A 12,966-nucleotide genomic window follows, 5' to 3' on the forward strand; every position below is an offset into this window, starting at 1 on the left:
CTACACTGTGAAGATATACCAAAACAATAACATAAAAAGTAGTAGTTTATTCTTTAAACTAAAATTTGCAACACTTTTGTCTTTTGGTTGAAATGAAAATCGCAACGAGAATCGCAACGCGAGATGACAATCGCAACGAGAGAATCGCAACGCGAAATGAAAATCGCAACGAGAGAATCGCACGCGAAATGAAATCGCAATGCGATTTTGGTTTCGCGTTGCGATTCTCTCGTTGCGATTTCCATTTCGCGTTGCGATTCTCTCGTTGCGACAGTCATTCTCTCGTTGCGATTTCATTTATCTCGTTGCGACTCTTCTGCAAATTGAAACTTGAATGGATTGCATTACTTCAACCAAAAGACAGAACAAAGACAAAGACAAATACTAACTTGAAAATCGCAACGAGAGAATAGCAACGCGAAATGAAAATCGCAACGACAGAATCGTAACGCGAAATGAAATCTAAGTGAAATGGTTAATCTATTATTGAAATGACCAGTAAACTTATCATCAGTTTCAATATGAAAACCTACAATAATGCAAACATTTCAAAATAAAATAATTAAAAAACTAAACCCTCGGAGGTTGATTTTCCATTTCTGAATATTGTGAGGGATTTCTGACCGTGAATGTTGTGAGGGATTTCGCCGGAGATGGGGACGGAAATCTTCGAGATGGGGACGGATTTCTTCGCCGTAGAGAGTGAGAGATGGAGATGGGACTGAGTTGTGATTTTAGGTTTTAGGTTATGAGTTTGCGATTACGGGATTTTGTCTTAATATTCTTTTTGTAATTTGAAAATAAAATACGCGTAGCGATTATAATGGCGCTTTAAATATCGCGTTGCGATTTACGGATACGCGTTGCGATTTTATGTATTATCGTTGCGATTTACGGATACGCGTTGCGATATACGGATACGCATTGCGATTTACCCATACGCGTTGCGATTTACGGATCCCGTTGCGATTTACGGATACGCGTTGCGATTTATGTGTTCGCGTTGCGATTTTTTATTCGCGTTGCGATTTTGGAAAATCGCAATGCGAATTTGTACTATCGCATCGCGATTTTCAAGAATCGCGTTGCGATTTTGGAAACTGATTTGCGATTCTGGAAACTGATTTGCGATTCTGGGGATCGCGTTGCGATTTTTATTTCGCGTTGCGATTTTGTTGGTCATTTTGGCAAATCCAAAAAAAGTTGGTTAAAATCGTATATTATAACTTTTTTTTGGTCACTGAGGCGATTTTCTCTTACTCTTATTAAGTTAAAACAAAAATTATAATGAGTGGTAATACGATGAAACGATGTATGAATTTTCTGTCTCTGTTAAAAGAGAGAGGAGATAGCAATAAGAATGAGCTATTTATAATAGTTTTTCAGGTTTTTTTATAATAATTTTTAATGTAAGTGTCAAACATAAGTTCATTATAACTATTTATAAATTAGCATACATAGTTGATATGATTGATTAATAGTAGATTTTTATTTTGATAGATCACGTGATGTCTATCAAAAGTCATGTTAAAAGATTGTTTGAAACCCTTGGATGTTGTATTTTGGGGGCTCTTAAGAACTTAAGAGGATATCAAGTACTCAGGAGGTATCAATGCTCAGTAGGCAGAAGGGTGACAACGAGGGTGTTACCTTCGGAGGAGATTTGAATGAGGTATAACAGTTATTTTCTATAATCAAGGGAATACCATTAAGTGGTGTGACCCGAGACTCACAAAAAAAACATTTATTGTATTAAAGGAATCGTTTCTCGAGAGTCAATGCAATGGTTTATTTCAAGCGGCTTAACACTCGTTTGTTTACATATATAACATAGGATTCTCGAGATTCATTTATCTACACTCACTTGTTTTTTAAAATCAATCAAATACAAATACAAATATTTATATAATAAATATAAAATGTGATAAAATTTAATTTATAATTTTAAAATTACTCATAATCATATTTAAACTAACGTTTTACATCTAAATTTATATACTAATATTTCAAAAAAACAAATATAAATTTATATACATTTAAATACCAATTTAAAATTTAAACTATATTTTGCAAATGTATACAATTTATTTTTACATCATTGCATATTTGTAATACATCCGAAACCAGCCCTGGCGGAACATTGGGGAGGCTTTGGCCCCCGCCATTTTTTAAATTGTTAATTAATATTAAAAAATTATTTACTTTTAAAAAATAAAAATATCATGCTCTCAATTTAAAAAAAATACATTAATGAAAAAAAAATATTTTAACCGTGCTATTCCGCCCTTGGAAACCAGGTCATAGACTTCCATAGAAGTATTATAATATCCCACGAACCAATCAATTTCAATTGTTAATAGATTTATTGTTATTACTTGAAGTCTTAAAATATCTCTGTGAATCCTTATATTAGTCCGTTTGGTCTGTTTTTGTCTTTATGTTCCTTTGATTGGATGTTAGCTTTTATTATGTTATGTAGAACTAAATATTTGACTCTAGAGGGAAGTAATTACTAACGGCATCTAGTTTATTTGGTCCAATTGTGCTTGACATTTGGTTTAGATGCTGTTTGCAATTATTTAATCGTCTTTACATGCCATTTCTATTACCCTTGAGCCTTGAGTCATTTCAATTTTATTTTGTTGCTTCCAGGTTCCCTGGGCCGTTCATATGTAAAACAGGGCCTGATATTTATTTTAAGTAGAACCTACATTTTCCAGTCACCTTCTCTTCAGCTTGATATACACAATAAGTCTTCTATTAATGAAGAGAAACGCCATACATTTAATTTCATGTGCTTTCTTGTAATGGGCTGTTATATTCTGAAACATCACTAACTTGCAAATATGGATCATGAATTTAACTGGTGAGAGGTGTAGAACTATTATTCCTAACTTTTGAAATAATTGGGTTTCCCTTCTTAACTATTAGGAAAGAACTGTGCCTTTATCTTTTTAAAATTTTGCCTGAAGATATTGATTAATTATTATGAGAGACGTGCATTTTCTTTGGGTAATAGACTAATACATTTCAGTTAATGTCTTATATTCTATTCCAAAAGAAATTTCAGAAATGTCGATATGCTAGAGTTTCGCTATTCAAAACAGAGGGCCATGGTTGGGGTCTGATTGCTGCTGAATATATAAAGGTAACATTTGGCAACCAATATCCAGTATTAATTTTTGGGATCAATCTTGCAATCTGACATCAATTATTTCTTGTTTGAACATTTTTTGTTTCAATGCTTGCTTTCAACATGCTGAACTGCATTCGCATTGAGCAGGCTGGACAATTTATTATTGAGTATTGTGGCGAAGTAATATCTTGGAAAGAAGCAAAGCGAAGGTCTCAAGCTTATGAAAATCAAGGTGAACTAGAATTTTGTTAGAATTGTTGCTTTTTCTGGAAAAAAAATAGAAAAGACTTGTAACCTTCTTCCTTTGATGCAGGTCTTAAGGATGCATTTGTTATTTCTCTAAATGGTTCTGAATCCATTGATGCCACTAAAAAGGGAAGCCTTGCTAGATTCATCAATCACTGATGGTGATTGGTGAGCTACTTATTCATTATGTTCTCAGCATTTAGTCTCCTTAAATATCGTTATGGCAATGTTTTCCAAAATTACATTGGCTGAATTATTTTGTCTTTCAGCCAACCGAATTGTGAGACTAGAAAGTGGACTGTTTTGGGAGAAATACGAGTTGGGATATTTGCAAAAGAAGATATTCCTATTGGAGGTGAACTTGCATATGATTACAACTTTGAATGGTATGGTGGTGCAAAAGTTCGTTGTCTTTGTGGTGCACTCAACTGTTCTGGATTTCTTGGAGCAAAGTCTCGTGGCTTCCAGGTAAATGTTCAAGCGCATCATATTAGAATTTATACGAGTTTGTATGTTCTACTTAAAAAAATTGTCATGTAAAGTGAAATGTTTGTTGTCATGATCTTTTAGAAATATATAGCACATGGTATTAGCCATTTTGTTGATTCAGTTACCTTGGTCAGGACTCTGTAGTATCCTACTATGCTTGATTTTCTACTAGTGTATCAATACTCATCTTTTAATCCCCCTTTAACTTTTCTTGGAATGGTAATCTTCACAATATTTAGGTTGGAATATATTATAATGAAATAGCTGAGAGAGATGGATGCTTTATCCATTAGCCTCAATTGTCAGATTGTGCTACCAATTTATAAGTAGTATTCATCTATAAGTTGTACTGGTGTCGTTCTAAACATTGCACTCCTTTATTTTCATTGTTTACTAGTTTGATCAGTTCCTCCAATTTGGAATTCCTATTGCAGTTCAGACCATGATTTGGAGGGATAAAACATTTGGTTATGCTGTTAAAGCAATTTGCTAAATTGTTTTAGAAATTTCAAGAATTCACTCATAAAGAGTCCTCGAGGTTTCGTCCTTTTTTCTTGCATATATTTAACAAATAATATTGATCATGATTTGCATCTTTAAAAACAACGTTCATAATTGGCGGTTTTTACTTATTTGGAAACCATTGCACTCATATATCTCCTTTTCAAATGGATATATCTTTTGCTAGTTTAATATTACATTTGTGTTTTTATTGGCTTCCAGCTATAAACTTATATCTTCCTGGTTTTGTTTGCTATATTCCCCTTCCCTCAAATATCTGATTGTATATCTCTGTGTTGGTGCTTTTTTATTCATGTGGTTTAAGAATTTTTTTGCAAAACTTTTCAACAGGAGGATACCTATGTATGGGAAGACGATGATGAGCGGTAATTTATCTTCCATTCTTTTTTGATGCGATTTTTGTTGACACATGAGCTTTTAAATATTTTATTAAATCTAGGGTTAGGATTATCAGTTATCTTTAAAGTTTAAATCACTCTATGTCCTCCCTTTGCATCTTAAAGGAATGGAATCTACCGGCTATATTTATAGACAAGAGATTGAATAAACTGATCTGCATAGGGTATTACATATAAACTTGTGTGAACTGTTACACAATGTATCACTGTTTCCTATCGAGGTTGAACCTTACTTGGTCCAGTTGCTTGAATTGATGGAATGCTCAAGCTTTACAGTCTGTTTGGACTTCTGATTGAAATTTTTGGTTGAAGTTTAAATATCCCATCTTAAAGACTTAAACCTCTGGCCGTTCAGTGGAAAAAGTTTTTATTTAAATACTTGGTGATTTTTATCAATATCTATTTTTCTCTCTCCAACGTGATGCTGTTGTTCTTATAAATATCTTGGTGCTATAACCCTTTTTGCACATCAAATTGTAATGAGCTTTCCAATAGTTTATATTTTGTTATTATGTTAACCTAAATATGCTCTCTTGGCAGGTATTCTGTTGGGAAAAAATCCCATTGTATGATTCTGCTGAAGATGAGCCTTCCACAAAGATCCTGAAAGCTGTAAACTTGAGTTCTGAGAATGATGTTGATGTTAAAAGTGGACAGCCCATAATAATGGATGTTAGTATGAAATCTGAGCACCAGTTGGAGTCTACTGTTGATACAGTTCCTATGGAAGGGGTAATTGTGAATACAGTGAAAACTGAATCAACTAAAGACGTGAACTTGTATTATCAAGATGCTCAGCATGCTTTTTCTCAAAAGAATGCAATGATTTCTCGCATCCGTAGTAACAGTGCATGCCGGAACTATCACATTAGATCAGGGCCTATGATTAAGAAAAAGTCACAGCATTTTTCTAATGGAAAGTCGAAATATCTTTCAAAAAAAACCAATTGGTACAAAACATCTTGCTAAACTCTTGGCATCAAAAGGACAAGAGGTAGTCTTCCGATATGAGGTATGATTGCCTATTTTCCTGTTAACTTGATTTGGTAGCTCTTTGCATCCTATCATAAGTCATCTCAACTTGAGGTTAATGATTACTACACTAGGACACAAGCTCATTTTTGGGCTTGGGCAGCTGGTAGCAACAATCATTCCCAATGCCGTTGGAATTGTGCCACTGTTGGTTAAAATACAATACATGCTAGTATCAGAAATTTCATATTTGGCTTTAATGTTTAGACCCAAAAAGGAAAACTTGTTAACAGCTTATGTTGGGGTTGTATTGCAGGAAATAAAGAATGAAGCAGCTTCCCAGCTTGCTTCTTTGTACAATCAAATACGGCCAGCAATAGAAGAACACGAGAGGGATAACCAAGACAGTGTATCAATCAGTGTTGCTGAGAAGTGGATTGAAGCTTCCTGCACCAAATTAAAGATAGAATTTGATTTTCATTCTTCAATTCTCAGGAATATTCTCTGCACTCCGCCAAAGCCATGTGAGCAACAAGGAAGCCATAACGATAATGAAGTCAAATTGTTAGAATTTTGAATTCTAAGACAATGTTACACTACCTATAAATAAATACAAAATCAAATATCTGTCCAGGTTTGACAAATTTAACGAAAAATGTTTGTTTATCCAAATTCAGATTCTGTTCTGGAAATCGCTGAAAAAAAATCATAATTTTTCAAAAGAAAGGAACATCCACAGAAAGAGCTACAAGAATAGGTAGCCAACCTTGAAAGGGACTCTTCATGCTTGATTACCCTAGCCCTCAATTCAATGTTCCTAGCTCGATTTACCGTCAATTCTTCTTTAACGGAACTATATTGACTTTCCATCATCGATATGCCATGAGAAAGAGTTTTCATTCACTTCGATTGATTTTCATTTTGTAATTCCTTAGACCATCATCGAGCATCTGTATTTTAACTACCTGATTGAGAAATTCTCTCATTGTGAAAACCTTCTATATTGAGGCTTCAATTTTTTTTCATTCTCACTTTTTACCTTTATAATTAAGACCTCTAATTTTGTTCAGTCTCACTTTCTACCTTTCTAATTGATGCATTAGTTTTTTTAATCTCACTTTTTACCTTATAAATGAGGCCTCTAATTTTTTCAATCTCACTCTTTACCTTTATAATTGAGGTCTCTAATTTTTTCAATCTCACCTTTTACCTTTATAATTGAGGCCCCCAATTTTTTCAATTCCATAAAATTCTCAATTTCCTATCCCTTTCTCCATCACTCTCATTAATTCATTTAATTTTAAATTAATTCTAATCATTTTTTTTTCAAATTGCATTCTCCAATTTGTCAAACATTCTTTAACTCTTAGTCTTCTTCAATCTCGCTCTAACGATAAAATAATACACTATTCTTTAATTGTTTTCTTTTATTAATCAAAATCAAGATCCGTATCATACTCAAAGTCAATTATTTGTTTATTCTCTTAGCTATATTTAAGGTGTTTTCTTAACAAGATCATGAAAAATAATGTTTGAAAAAAATTAATCATTTTTCTACGATTTATTAATATAACATTAAATTAATTTTAAAATAATAGAATACACTTTCATTCTACAAGGACTTATTTTTTTAGTTTCGTTCAGAGTGCCGAAAATATTCGAGACGACTTTGTAACATAATTTATCACAATAAATCTTATCTGAACATACTTCATTAAGTTAATCCTACTCGGACATACTTATTTATCTAACATGCTTTATTTGAATATTTTGCCTATGAATTTAACACGAGAAGGAATAAATCTCGTGTGCTTATTTCAGGTAATCGCTAACTGGAAAAGGTTCAACATGGTTTTGAATAGAATAGTCTCTTATAGTTTATTATATATAGTTCAGTTCGAATTATCTTCATTTTTACCAACTAAAGCTAATAAGTCCATTGATATTCACCTATTACATGCTCATATAGACTAAATTCAGTTTGGGATGATACATTTCACTGTGTCTGCATATAAGTTTACTCACGAAGATATAAGACATACGTACCCTAGAAATGATTTGCTAGTCTGGACGGAAGTTTACTCATGAAAGTATAATATCTCACTCCCATTTAAAACGGAACAGAAAAAATCAAGCTCAATGTTTTGCAAAATGTCCGTGTGCATTGGTCGAGAAGAAACTCACAAACCTTTAATAAAAAAAATCCTCATTTTTATTTCAACAAAATTGAATTTAATACTTTAAAATTCGGGTTAGTAGAATCATATAAACAGTTAGGTACTCTGTCTAAATTTTCTTAATTTTAAAAAAATAATTTTTAAATCACGATGAGTCTTTAAAGATATATATTTTTTTGCTAAAATAAGTCTAATTTAAGTATTAGTTAAAATAATAACCGAGTTTATTTTTGTTAAATTATTTGATAAGGATTTTGAAAATGATTTATTAAATATGTTTTTCCTTCTACGAACACTTTGATGACTAATATAATCTTCACGATTGGTGTTTAATGTCTAGGTTGGTCTAAGAGTTCCACTAATATTAATGTTCAATATATAAACCACAATACACGACTAGAGGAAATATCCTAAACTCTCTTGTTCTCTTTAGATCTCTTTCTACGCTGTAAAGCATCTTTCATAGTTCACTGGAACTATCGATAATGACTCTACAACCAAACTAGAAGAGGTCAATAATAGAAAGTTATCATAGCCACAGCTTTCTCATCGCTAATTTATATTATTAAATTAAATAAATTAATATTTTATTTAATTATTTTTATTATAAAAACATATAAGAATTTTAAAATTATATTAAATTAGATAAAAATTGAGTTTCTGTTAAATTTCTAGATCAATTTCAAAACATATAATAATATTCTTAAACTTAAATATAAATAGAATCGGATTTTATTGAAATAATTAGGAAAATCCCACTCATAAGTACGAATGTATAAATGGAATCTGTCGCAACCGTCTTTCGGTTGGGCCCCGGAATTGGGCTTCGACTTGAAAAATGTGGATTGGAGTCGCCACCGATCACTTTAACACGTTATTTAGGTAGATCGGACACCATCTTACCTGATCTGCGTTTTACCAAAAATATGTCGAGGTCGGGAGTCGGTTATGGTCAAGGAAGGAGAAAATCAACAGGTTTATGGGCTCACCAGGTTGCTTTAATGAGTTAATTTTTAAAACACTTCATTTGCTCACACTCTTAAAAATAATGAATCAAAACCCCAAACTTATTTTTCTTTGTTTCGTTCATCAATTGTCTTTGGTGTTCTTGACGAGCCCAGAAACCAACGACCTCTCCACTGCCGCTCTGCCGTTACTCCGTCGCGCCTACAACCGTCGTCGGTCTCGGAAGAAGAAAATCAACACTCTTTTTGACTTCTTTTCTCCCCCAACCCAGATCCGAACTCAAAACCTCCTAAAAATTACGAAATCTTTACAGATCTGAAGAAAAAGAAATTTGTATTTCTCCAAACATTCGTCGGTGGCGTTACAACTTCAGGGAAATCCCTTTCTAAAGAGTACCTCTGTTCTCCTCCCTCTTTTGCTGGGTTTACAAGCTTATTATTTATAATACAAATAAACCCTATTTTTAGCCTTGTTTGAGTCCTAATCGAACTCTACTTGTGTTGGTTGTTGGTGATGAGCGTCGGACGCTTCGGAGCTGTTGGAGGCGAGAGACGTGCGCCGTGAAACTCGGAGATGAGGACCCGTGAGGCTTGGAGATGCGGCGGTGGCTTGGATGAGATGAGATTAGGGTCTCTAGAAACCCTAATCTGATGTGGGTCGTGGGTTGTTGGGCCTTGTTTGGGCCACTGGTTCTTGACCTGAAACGTGTAACAAAATAATAAATAATATATAATATATGTTTAATATAATGTATTGTAAAGGCACGTCATATGGGACGAAATAGTGTGTCTACAGCTGCCCCTCTTTGCCCATAGTCGTGTAACGGGGATAGGGCAAAGATTAAAAGACACACTTTTCGTTTACCATAAGTGTATCCAAATTTAAAATCATCCATATAAGGGTCGAGTCTCATCGAATATCCTCTGTTGTAGAGTTGAAATCCGATAATTGGACTAAATCACAGAATTACTCCCTCGCCGTGAGGTTGAGTTCAAACTGAGCCCGAAAATCCTTCATTATGAAGTTGAAATTGAACTCTGAGTTTTTGGTAAGTGGCCTCTGAATCATCTTCTGGTTCAAGGTACTTCGTCGTGAAGGTGACCCTTGATCTGAAGACTATGGTGTTGTGGTGTTACAGATGACTCCTTCGTCGCGAAGTTGGGTCAATCTGTTTGTGAAGTTGGAATTGTATATGGCTCATTCGTCGTGAAGTTGAGCCTGAGAATTGGATATCCCCCGTCGTGAGGTTGAAATCCAATGCAAGTTGCGTTGTTTCGAGGCCAATATCCTTTGCTGTGAAGTTGAAATTGACTCTGAAACTGGGAAGTTGTTTGTTGACAGCCAGCGGCCCCTTCGTTGTGAAGTTGAACCTGTGCTGTCTTAAACTGGGGAATTTTTGTTGACAACCAGCGGCCCCTTCGTTGTGAAGTTGAACTTGTGTTGTCTTGAGTCCAATATCCTTCGCTGTGAAGTTGAAATTGGCTCTGAAATTGGGAAGTTGTTTGTTGACAGCCAGCGGCCCCTTCGTTGTGAAGTTGAACTTGTGATGTCTTAAACTGGGAAATTTTGTTGACAACCAGCGGCCCCTTCGTTGTGAAGTTGAACTTGTGTTGTCTGATACTGGGAAATTTTTGTTAACAACCAGCGGCCCCTTCGTTGTGAAGTTGAACTTGTGTTGTCTTGAATTCCAATATCCTTCGCTGTGAAGTTGAAATTTGATTGGGAAATTGTTTGTTGACAGTCAGCGGCCCCTTCGTTGTGAAGTTGAACTTGAGCTGTCTCAAGTGGCACGATATCCTCCGTCGTGGAGTTGAAATTGCGGATGGCCCCTTCGTCGTGAAGTTGAGCCTTGACTTGAATATCATTTGTCGTGAAGTTGAAATCCAAGTATTGTATGTTGCGGGTGGACACGATTCCCTTCGCCGTGAAGTTGAAACCGTAGAGACCCCTTTGTTGTGAAGTTTGGCTTCGAGTTAGATATCCTCCGTCGTGAAGTTGAAATCTACTCTCGAGTACATTGTGTTGTTTCGAGCGAAACTGCCTCATGGGAGACAAAATTTGTTTCAAAAGAAACTGTCTCAAGGGAGACAAAATTTGTTTTAAGGAAAACATATTTCAAATATTTTGTTCAAGGGAAACCGTTTTCAAAGTAGATGTTTCAAGAGAAACTGTCTCAAGGGAGACAAAGTTTGTTTCAAGAAAAACTATCTCAAGCGAGATAAAATCTTCTAGTGAAAACGGTCTTAAGCGAGACAAATCTTGTTTTAAGAAAAACAATCTCAAGTGAGATAATCATCTGCGTTAAATGAGACTGTCTCAAGCGAGACAAAATTTATATTGAAAATGTCGAGTCCGAAGAAGAATGTCAACATTTTCAATCTGTCGAGTTGGTGGAAATGTAGCTTCTTGCTGCTGAGTTAAACAACCAACATCAATCTCTAAAGGTGCTTTTGAATCGAGTATCCTTCGTCTTAAAGTCGAAACTTGACTCTAAAAGCTGTAAAAATGTATGTGGAAAAATGATAGATATGATGCTCTAAAATGTATGCATAAGATGCATGTAACATGAATTGGTTATATTTTATCTCCTGAAAAAGGTCTGATAATTCGTATTAGGATGTTGAATCCCCAAAGATGCCTCAATATCCAAAAATGCCCCAATATTTGATGTTGAATCTTCAAAGATACCCCAAATATTCCTCATTTCTTGCTTCATCATTGATTCTAAGCATGAGCTTTGTGTTTGAGAGTCACATGTCATTTACCAAGATCCACTCTAGAGAGACTGTCTTGTTTGAAAAAAAAATGTTTTTCTTTCTCTTTTATTTTCAAAGTCATGAAAATATCAATTAAAAAAGTTTCAAAAAATGTTTAATCTCAAGTTTTAAAAATATTGCCCCTATCACGGTTTTACAATTGAGACGAATCATAAAACTAGAGTTCATCGGATATCAAAGAATTAATTACAATGTTAATCCTTCAATAAATTATAGTTATTTGACAACTGCCAAGATCCAAGCTATCTTTGGGAGATAGTCAAGTAAGGAAAGGATAAAAAGTCTCAGGTTATTGTGTTTGGTCAAAGGTTTGGCATTTGATGCTCAAAGGTTTGACATTGGATGCTCAAAAGATTGATGGGTAGCTTGCATGCTCCTCTGCTGGAAGTGTTCCCTGACTCCCAACCTTTGTTGTCACACTCGGATTGTGCGATGCCTTATCAAGGAATTTACTTGATCGCCTCAGTTGCACAATTTTTATATTCGAGCCGCCTTTTCAGGTTTTCAACTCGAACCCTCCTTTGGTTTCAAGACGTTATTCAGGATTTACGTCTTGAACCCCCCTTTGTTATTTTTTCTACCATGCATTAATTACATTGTTTTTTTGCAAACAAAGATTAATCCTGATGGGCGGGATGAAATCTGAAGATAGTATCTTCTGTTTAGAAATCCATGTATGATTAAAAGGGACTTTTAAAGCCTGTAATGTAGGTCAGGGTTCATGGTTATGAAAGAAAAGGATAAATAGGCCCAAACAAGTGTTTCAGGGTGTTGAACCAAGGATCAATTCATTCTGATGCCTTCAATCATGTCCTGCTCAAAATGTCTCTCTCTTGATGCTCTATGATCTTCGAGTGAAGTGATTCAGTGATTCGGGAATGTTTGTGCTTGATCAATCTCATAATTTGAAGCTTGATACGCCATTTGTCTTTAGGGAATATTTGCATGTGCTTTTTTGTCTCTTTTTCTTTTTGATTTTTGTTCTTTCTATTTTGTTTCCTTCTTTTTTGCTTCTTTTCTTTTTTTGATTTTTGCCCTATTTGTTCTGATTGAATCTTCGCACTTGGCATTTAGTTCACCTTTTGGTATCTTATCTGAATCAATGTCTTCGCTCATGTGAGCATATTTCTTCCACCTTGCCCCCCAGTGTGGAGGGTGATCCTTGGTTAGGGTTGAATCAGAAGAAAAATACTATAGGCTCAAAAGGGGACACAAGGGATATATTTTTCTCTTGTTGTGAAGGGATAAAGAAAAAAAACCGCTCATCATCTCATACATGTAAG

General features: G+C 34.6%; 1 pseudogene; it reads left to right on the top strand.

Moving 5' to 3' along the window:
• Positions 1-2,900: 2,900 nt before the first annotated feature.
• On the top strand, positions 2,901-6,340 carry LOC120204316 (annotated as a pseudogene).
• The last annotated feature ends 6,626 nt before the right edge of the window (positions 6,341-12,966 follow it).

Source organism: Hibiscus syriacus, unplaced genomic scaffold (genome assembly GCF_006381635.1).
Source record: "Hibiscus syriacus cultivar Baekdansim isolate YM2019G1 unplaced genomic scaffold, ASM638163v2 tig00010803_pilon, whole genome shotgun sequence".
In the NCBI taxonomy this organism is placed as follows: domain Eukaryota; kingdom Viridiplantae; phylum Streptophyta; class Magnoliopsida; order Malvales; family Malvaceae; genus Hibiscus; species Hibiscus syriacus.